The sequence below is a fragment of the Ornithorhynchus anatinus genome, chromosome 5, assembly GCF_004115215.2.
Source record: "Ornithorhynchus anatinus isolate Pmale09 chromosome 5, mOrnAna1.pri.v4, whole genome shotgun sequence".
NCBI lineage: Eukaryota > Metazoa > Chordata > Mammalia > Monotremata > Ornithorhynchidae > Ornithorhynchus > Ornithorhynchus anatinus.
This window is the reverse complement of record NC_041732.1, coordinates 53,852,635-53,861,396: the sequence shown is the minus strand read 5'-3', so window position 1 is coordinate 53,861,396 and position 8,762 is coordinate 53,852,635. Positions and strand designations below refer to the sequence as shown.

Genomic DNA, 8,762 nt, shown 5'->3' with positions numbered 1-8,762 from the left:
GGGCTTAGTACATTGCTCGGCCCATAGTAAGTGCTTAAATACCACATTATTACAGAGATCGCGTCCAATTTGCTTATATTGTTTTTTCTCCAGGGCTTAGTACATTGCTCGGCCCATAGTAAGTGCTCAAATACCACATTATTATTATTTTTATTACCATTATTGTATTCTAATTCTATCATTCTACTCCACCATGTATTAAGGTGGAAAGAGCAAAGGTCTGGAGTCACTGGACCTGGGTTCTATTCCCAGTTCTGCCCTTGCCTTTTGGGAATCCTTGGGCAAGTTATTTCACTTCTCCGTGCTTCAGATTCCTCATCTGAAAAATGGGGGTGCAATACCTGTTCTCCCGCCTACTTGTACTGTGAGCCCCATCTGGGACAAGAACTGCATCCATTCTGATCGATTGCATTGATTTATTTGTATCTCCCCCAGAGCTTAGAACAGTGCTTGACACATAATAAGTTCTTAACGAAGACCATAGTCCTCAGGGAATGTTACTGAAAACCAACTCACATATAATGTTTCCCCTACAAACACTGTTTCTTGCTCAAGTCTTTGTTGCAAAATGTAAGGGGAAGTAATACTAAATATGCAACTCTCCTTGATTTGGCCTCAGCCCTATTTCTAAATGATGAAGTTTTTGACACCCTTGCAATGATGGCATACTTTTTTTAGCTTCCTTTAGTTAGGAATTTATGGAGTTGGGAAGATTAAGAGGGAGTTAATTTCCACGAAGTCCTTGACAGAAACCATACTTCCCTGTTTCCAACCCTAAAAGGGCATTTAAGAAGGTAAAATAATTTGATTGTGATCTAATGTCTTTTTTTAATGGTATTTGTTAAGCACTTACTATGTGCCAGACCCTGTAATAATAATGTTGGTATTTTTTAAGCGCTTACTCTGTGCAGAGCACTGTTCTAAGCGCTGGGGTAGACACAGGGGAATCAGGTTGTCCCACGTGGGGCTCACGTCTTAATCCCCATTTTACAGATGAGGTAACTGAGGCACAGAGAAGTTAAGTGACTTGCCCAAAGTCACACAGCTGAGAAGAGCCAGAGGTGGGTTTCAAACTCATGACCTCTGACTCCAAAGCCCGTGCTCTTTCCACTGAGCCACTCTGCTTCTCCAAGTACTGGGGTAAATACGAGATAATTAGATTGGCTACAGCCCTTGTCCCACATGGGGCTCATCGTCTTAAATCCCATTTTACAGCTGAGGCAAATGAGGCACAGAGAAGCTGAGTGATTTGCCCAGAGTTGCAAAGCCCACAAGGGGCAGAGCCGGTATTATAATTCAGGTCTTTCTGCCGGGTCTGTGCTCTATCCACTCGGCCGAGCTTTTTTAATAATGTTGGTATTCGTTAAGCGCTTACTATGTGCCAAGCACTGTTCTAAGCGCTGAGAAGAAGCTTTACCCGCCCGAACAGGGACTTGAACCCTGGACCCTCAGATTAAAAGTCCGATGCTCTACCGACTGAGCTATCCGGGCTCATTTTTTTAATATATTTTCATTATTATTGTTATTATTACTACCATTATTATCATTATTATTATTTTACTTAAGTCCTTACTGTGTGCCAAACACTGTACTGAGCACTGAGGTAGAAGAAGTCAATCACATTAGGCAGTCCCCGTCCCACATGGGGCTCACAGTCTTTATCCTGATAATGCAAACTATCAGGAAGTGCAATTTTTAGGATGAAGTAACCAGTAAAGGTCCAGTTAATCGATCGGCCGCCGGTACAATTTAGTTCAGTGCTTCAGCTTCCAAGGCCTCAATTTAAAATATCAAAACCCCAAGCTTGGCCCATTCGGTTAGCCTCAGTCCTTGAATTTCAACTGGATTGGAGGCTGCGTTTTTCGTAGAGAAGGGCGAGGTCCAGACCGGTTAACCGGGTATGGAATCCGTTCATGGGGTTTGTCAAGAGCAGGGGTGCCGTGGTTAAATCTTAGTTGACCCCCAAACAGTGGATGAATACGATGAATGCCACGTCGCACCCTTCCCCACGCTCCCCTCCCGCTGGACCCCGGACATAGCTGGACTCTACGGGGCCCTGCGTCTCCCAGTAATAAACCGTAAACTCCTCCGCTAGACTGTAAGCTTCTTGAGGGCAGGAATCACGTCTACCAACTCTTGTACTGTTCTCTCCCAGGTGCTTAGTGCAGTGCTCTGCACACAGTAAGTGCTCAATAAATTGATTGGTCGATTAGGGGAGAGAGGAATAATAACGTCGGTATTCGTTAAGCGCTTACTATGTGCCGAGCACTGTTCTAAGCGCTGGGGTAGACACAGGGGAATCAGGTTGTCCCACGTGGGGCTCGCGGTCTTAATCCCCACTTTACAGACGAGGTAACTGCGGCACAGAGAAGTGAAGTGACTCGCCCACAGTCACACAGCTGCCGAGTGGCAGAGCTGGGATTCGAACTCATGACCCCTGACTCCAAAGCCCGTGCTCTTTCCACTGAGCCACGCTGCTTCTCTTAAGCAGCGTGGCCGAGTGGCTAGAGCACGGGGCTGGGAATCAGACTCTACGTTCCCTGCTCTGCTACTTGTCTGCTGTGTGACCTTGGGCAAGTCACTTCACTTCTCTATGCCTCATTCACCTCATCTGTAAAATAGAAATTAAGACCGGGAGCCCTATGTGGGACAGGGACGGCGTCCAACCCGATTAGCTTGTATCTTCCTCAGTGCTTAGTACAGCGCCTGGAACAAACACCGTAGCTGAGGCCCGGTAGATTCTGTGGGGAGTGAACACCAGGGAGGGCAGGCAGCCCGAGGGAGGGAACAGAGGTGAAAGAATTCCTAGAAAAACAATCTTCCACCTCCCCAGCAGGACAATCAGGTACGGGTTTAGGAGTCAGAGGTCGTGGGTTCTAATCCCGGCTCCGCCACCTGTCAGCTGTGTGACTTTGGGCAAGTCACTTAAGTTCTCGGTGCCTCCGTTACCTCATCTGTAAAATGGGGATTAAGACTGTGAGCCTCACGTAGGACAACCTGAAGAATACCCTGTATCTCCCCCGGCGCTTAGAACAGTGCTCGGCACATAGCAAGCGCTTAACAAACACCAACGTTATTATTATTATCTTATGTGAGGTGCCTCAGAGGAGGGGAAGCAAGGGGGAGGCTCAGAGGAGGGGAAGCAAAGGGGAATTTAGGAGGAGGGGAACAAGGGGGATTCTGTGAAGGGGGGAGGAAATAAGGGGGCGTCTGGGAAGAGGAGAAACGAGAGGGAGACTTGGAGGGGAAGCAAGGGGGAGGCTGGGATGGGGGAAGCAAAGGGGGATGGGAGTGGGGAAGCAAGGGAATGGCTGGGAGGAGGGGAAGCAAGGGAATGGCTGGGAGGAGGGGAAGCAAAGGGGCGGCTGGGATGGGGGTAGCAAGGGGATGGTTGGGGGAAACAAGGGAATGGCTGGGAGGAGGGGAAGCAAGGGGGCGGCTGGGATGGGGGTAGCAAGGGGATGGTTGGGGGAAGCAAGGGGGGCACTGAGTGGGGAAGCAAGGGGGCGGCTGGGATGGGGGTAGCAAGGGAATGGCTGGGAGAAGGGGAAGCAAGGACATGGCTGGGAGGAAGGGAAGAGGGGGGTGGCTGGGAGCTGGGGAAGCAAGGGCATGGCTGGGAGGAGAGGAAACAATTGGGTTGGCTTGTAGAGAAGCAGCGTGGCTCAGTGGGAAGGGCCCGGGCTTGGGAGTCAGAGGTCATGGGTTCTAATCCCGGCTCCGCCGCTTGCCAGCTGTGTGACTTTGGGCAAATCACTTCTCTGGGCCTCAGTTACCTCCTCTGGAAAACGGTGATTAAAATTGTGAGCCCCACGTGGGACATCCTGATCAACTTGTATCCCCGCCCCCCAGAGCTTAGAACGGTTCTTCGCACATAGTAAGCGCTCAACAAATACCACCATCATTATTATTATTGGAGGAGGAGGAGAAGCAAGGGGGAGGTTGTGGGGAGGGGAAGCAAGGGGATGGCTGGGAGGAGGGGAAATATGAAGCGGCATGGCTGTGTGAAGCAGCATAGCCTAGTGGATAGAGCATGAGCCTAGGAGTCGGAAGGGCCTGGGTCCTAATCCCAGCTCTGCCATTTGCCTGCTGTGTGACCTAGGGCAAGTCACTAAACTTCTCTGGGCCTCAGTTATCTCGCCTGTAAAGTGGGACAGGGACTGTGTCCAACCCGATGAGTTTGTATCTACCCCAGTGCTTGGAACAGTGCTTGACACAGAGTAAGCACTTTACAAATATCATTATTATTAGTATTATTAAACAAGGGCATGGGTGGGAGGAGGGGAAGCAAGGGGGTGTGTGGGAGCAGGAGTCAGGCATGTGACCAATCCTGTCTCCTGGGTTGGGAGTGGCCCTCAGGAGCCAGGCTGATGGCCGATGTGGAGCCCTACCCTGGCTCGGGAAGCCACTTCAGGAGTCTCATATCGGCACTGTCCTTTCTGTTCATTTTTCAGTACTCTTTCCCCAGTGCATTCAAAGCATAATAATAATAATAATGTTGGGATTTGTTAAGCGCTTACTATGTGCCGAGCACTGTTCTAAGCGCTGGGGTAGACACGGGGGAATCACGTTGCGCCACGTGGGGCTCACAGTCTTAATCCCCATTTTAAAGATGAGGGAACTGAGGCACAGAGAAGTTAAGTGACTTGCCCAGAGTCACACAGCTGCCAAGTGGCAGAGTCGGGATTCAAACCCATGACCTCTGACTCCAAAGCCCGGGCTCTTTCCACTGAGCCACGCTGCTTCTCCATAACATATAACATAACATAACATAACATAACATAAAACATAACATAAAACAGAGGTCAGTTTATTTTTCATGAACTCATGAACCTCAGCATCACTTTGCGTCAACTTGTACAGTTTACCATCATCTGCCTTTACACTTGACATAAGCCCGGAGAGGTTCAAAGAACGAAACCTCATCTCATCTCGAAAATGTTTCAAATATGTTCGGCTCCGTATAATTTAACTACAGAATTGACCCATTTGTATTTAAGTATTTAACCGCGCATGGAAAACACATTTTAAAATATGAAATATATGAGGATATGAAAATTTGACAGATGTTTCCCCTGTGGTTTAACTATGAGACCACACATCTACCCATGTTGAAGAGTTCAATCTTGCCATGCAAAAAGAAAACAGTGGAAGATGTTTAAGGTCTTTTCCACGTCGAGTTTCTATTACGGTGCATTGATGTACCACTTTCGTTCCATTTCCTCACGCTCATTGATAGGCAGTAATGATATGAATGTAAGGCAAATATTAAGCTAAGAATGAGAAGAGATGTTCATGCATCCCATTTCTGTAAGGTGAATAGTCATATTCACCTTACCTGTAATCTATTTAACATATCTCTAATTTATTTATTATATCTGTAATTTATTTATTTGTATTAATGCTGTCTCCTCCTCTAGACCGTTAGCTCATCGTGGGCAGGGAATGTGGCAGTTGACTGTTATATTGTACTCTCCCAAGCGCTTAGCGCAGTGGTCTACACACAGTAAGTGCTCCATAAATACGATTGACCAACTGATCGATCAAGTTGCCTCAGTAAATTGATCTTAGCGATCTCATAAATGTTTGTATTTTTTATGGCTTTAAATAAAACTTGTGAGAAGCAGTGTGGCCTAATGGATAGAGGATGGACCTGGGAATTAGAAGGACCTGGGTTCCAATCCCGGCCCCACCACTTGTCTGCTGTGTGACCTTGGGATGACGCTTCACTTCTCTGTGTCCCAGTTACATCATATGTAAAATGGAGATTAAGATTGCGAGCCCCCTGGGGGATATGGACTGTGTTCAATCTGATTAGCTTTTATTTCCCCCGATGCTTAGTACAGTGCCTGGCACATAGTAAGCACTTAACCAATACCACAGAAAAACTCTAATTTTCAAAGATGGAATGAGCTATTTAAACCTTGATGAATCACATGAGGAGAACATTACAGGTCATAGATGGATGAACAACCAAGGGCCAAAGAAATGACATCAAAATGAGTTAAGCTGAGCCAGAAAGAACAAACACGCAGAGGAAATCTATGTAGAAGGATGAGATTTTTTAAATTTTAATACAAGCTAGAACTGGGTTGTTGTCACAGATCAGTCAGCCAGTCAGTTAATGGTATTTATTGAGCACTTTCTTTGTGCAGAACACTGTACTAAGCACTTGGGAGAATACAATATAACTATAAACTGACACATTCCCTCCCCACAGTGAGCTTATAGTCTAGAGGAGGAGACAGACATTAATATGCGCAGATAAATGACAGATATGAACATAAGACCTGTGGGGCTGGGATGGGGGATGAATAAAGAGAGCAAGTCGGAGCGATACAGAAGGGAGTGGGTGAAGAGGAAAAGAGGGTTTAGCAGAGTGTCTTGTTTTAATTTTCTTCTTCAGGGACGAGGAGACACTGGGCTACACCAAGCCCTTGTTACAAAACCTAGGAGGGTTATCCATCATTGCGCTGCCTTTTTTTTCTACATTTGTTGCAGTCCTCGTGAACATAATTCAGCTTTCAATAGTGTTTAAAGAAATTTCAGTTTTTGATCTTTCTTCTTGTAAATATATGTACCAGATGTGGAATTGGCTTTCATCATTTAGAAGTTTAGTGAATTTTTCTGTCTGGAGCCTTGGGAAATGAAAAATGAAAAATGTTTTTGGAGGCTGCATGTCCTAATTTCCAGGGCCTTCAATCAATAACCACAAGGCGTGGACAATGACAAATTGGTCCATTGGACTATTTCAGTACTTTCACTGGTACTGGCAAGTTGACAAGGCAGGGTAGTGAAAAGGTTATATTCTGGGTGTGCTCCGACTCTGGCCTAAAGTTTTCTTCTTAATGACTCATCCTTCTGAAATATCCAGGCCCTTGAGTATGTCAGAAACAGATAGCTGGTGAAGGGAAGGAGGAGGAGGAGGAGGCAGAAGAAAAACTTCATTGTGGGGACAGGGCCATATGGAAGTTTTATATTCATAATTTATCAGTCATATTTATTGAGAGCCCGCAGACTAAAGAAGCACTGAACTAAGCATGTGAGAGAGTACCCCAGGCACACAGCAAACATTCCCTGCCCTCAAGGAGTTTACGATCTAATGGGGGAATCGGACAAAAATTTCTAAATAGCCGGAGCAGGAAGAATGACATAAACAACCCAGATAGCTGCGCAAGTATATTGGGATGATTGAATATAACACTGAATACATGAAGGTACATAAATCCCGGGATGGGAATGAAGGTATTACGGCTTCAATAGATCAATTAATCCTATTTATCGAATGCTTCCTGTGTACAGAGCCCTGTACTAATCACTTCGGAGAATATAACAGACTTGGTAGATATGTTCCCTGCCCACAAGGACCTTACAGTCTAGAGGGGGAGAGAGTCATTGATATAAATAATTATGGTTATGTTCGTAGGTTTTTGTGGGGCAAATAAAGGGGACAAACCCAAGTGCATGGACAATGCAGAAAGGAGTGGAAATGAAGTGGAAATGAGGGCTTAGTTGGGGAAGGCCTCTTGGAGATGTGATTTCGATAAGGTTTTGAAGGTGGAGAGAGTGACCATCCGTCAGATACGAAGAGAGAGGCTGTTTCAGGCCAGAGGCAGGATATGGGTGAGGGGTCAGAGGTGAGATAGGTGAGATTGAAGTACAGTAAGCAGGTTGGTATTAGAGGAGTGGTCAGTTCTAGTTAGTAGAGGGAAATCGGTGAGGTAAAATAGGAGGGGGAAAGGTGACTGAGTGATTTAAAGCAGATAAAAAGGAGTTGCTGTTTAATGAGGAGGTGGATGGGCAACCACCGGAAGTTCTTGAGGCATGGGGAGAGATGGACTGAATGGTTTTAGAGAAAAATGATGAGGGGAGCAGAGTGAAGTATGGACTGGTGTAGGGAGAGTCTGGAGTCAGTGGGCTCAGGAGGAGGTTGATGTATGAGCCCGTTACTGGGCAGGCATTATCTCTATCTGTTGCCGAAATGTACATTCCAAGCACTTAATATAGTGCTCTGCGCATAGTAAGTGCTCAATAAATACTGTTGAATGCATGAATGAATGTAGTAGTCATGGCATCACTGGAAACAGCATAACTAGTGGAAAGAGCCCAGGCCTGGACGTCAGAGGATATGGGTTCTAATTCCATCTCTGCCACCTGCCTGCTGGGCGATCTCGGGCAAATCACTTCATTTCTCTGTGCCTTATTTTCCTCATCTGTAAAATGGAGATGAAATACCTGTTCTCCCTCCTCTTTATTCTGTGAGACGTTAGTGGAACGGTAACCGGGTCTGAAATGGTTATCTATACCCCCAAAATTAATCCAGTGCTTGGCACATGGTAAGAGCTTAAGAAATATCATCATGATTTTTATATTATTTTACTATCTCTGAAAGTTCTGCTCCACAACCCTAATGTAAATATATGTAATTTATTTTTTACATTAATGTCTGTCTCCCCCTGTAGACTATAACCTTGTTGTGGGCAGGGAATGTGTCTGCTTATTGTTATTTTGTACTCTCCCAAGTGCTTAGTACAGTGTAAGTGCCCGGCACAAAGTAAGTGCTCAATAAATACGTTTGGATGGATGAATGAATGAATTCTGTGTCGTAGTTCAGAACCCAAAAGGTATCAAGTGCCTACAGGGTCACCTTACAGTTCTAGGAGCTAAATTTTAATATAAGGAGACACTGTTCTTGTCCTCTAGGAATTTACATTGTAAACCAAGTCACTATAAACGCAAACAACGGGAGGAATCTTCCCAGC

The 8,762-nt window shown here is 45.8% G+C and overlaps 1 non-coding gene across 1 annotated transcript; it reads right to left on the bottom strand.

Moving 5' to 3' along the window:
- Window positions 1-1,418: 1,418 nt before the first annotated feature.
- TRNAK-UUU lies at window positions 1,419-1,491 on the bottom strand. Its single transcript has one exon. It is a non-coding gene; the product is annotated as a tRNA-Lys (tRNA).
- Window positions 1,492-8,762: the final 7,271 nt, after the last annotated feature.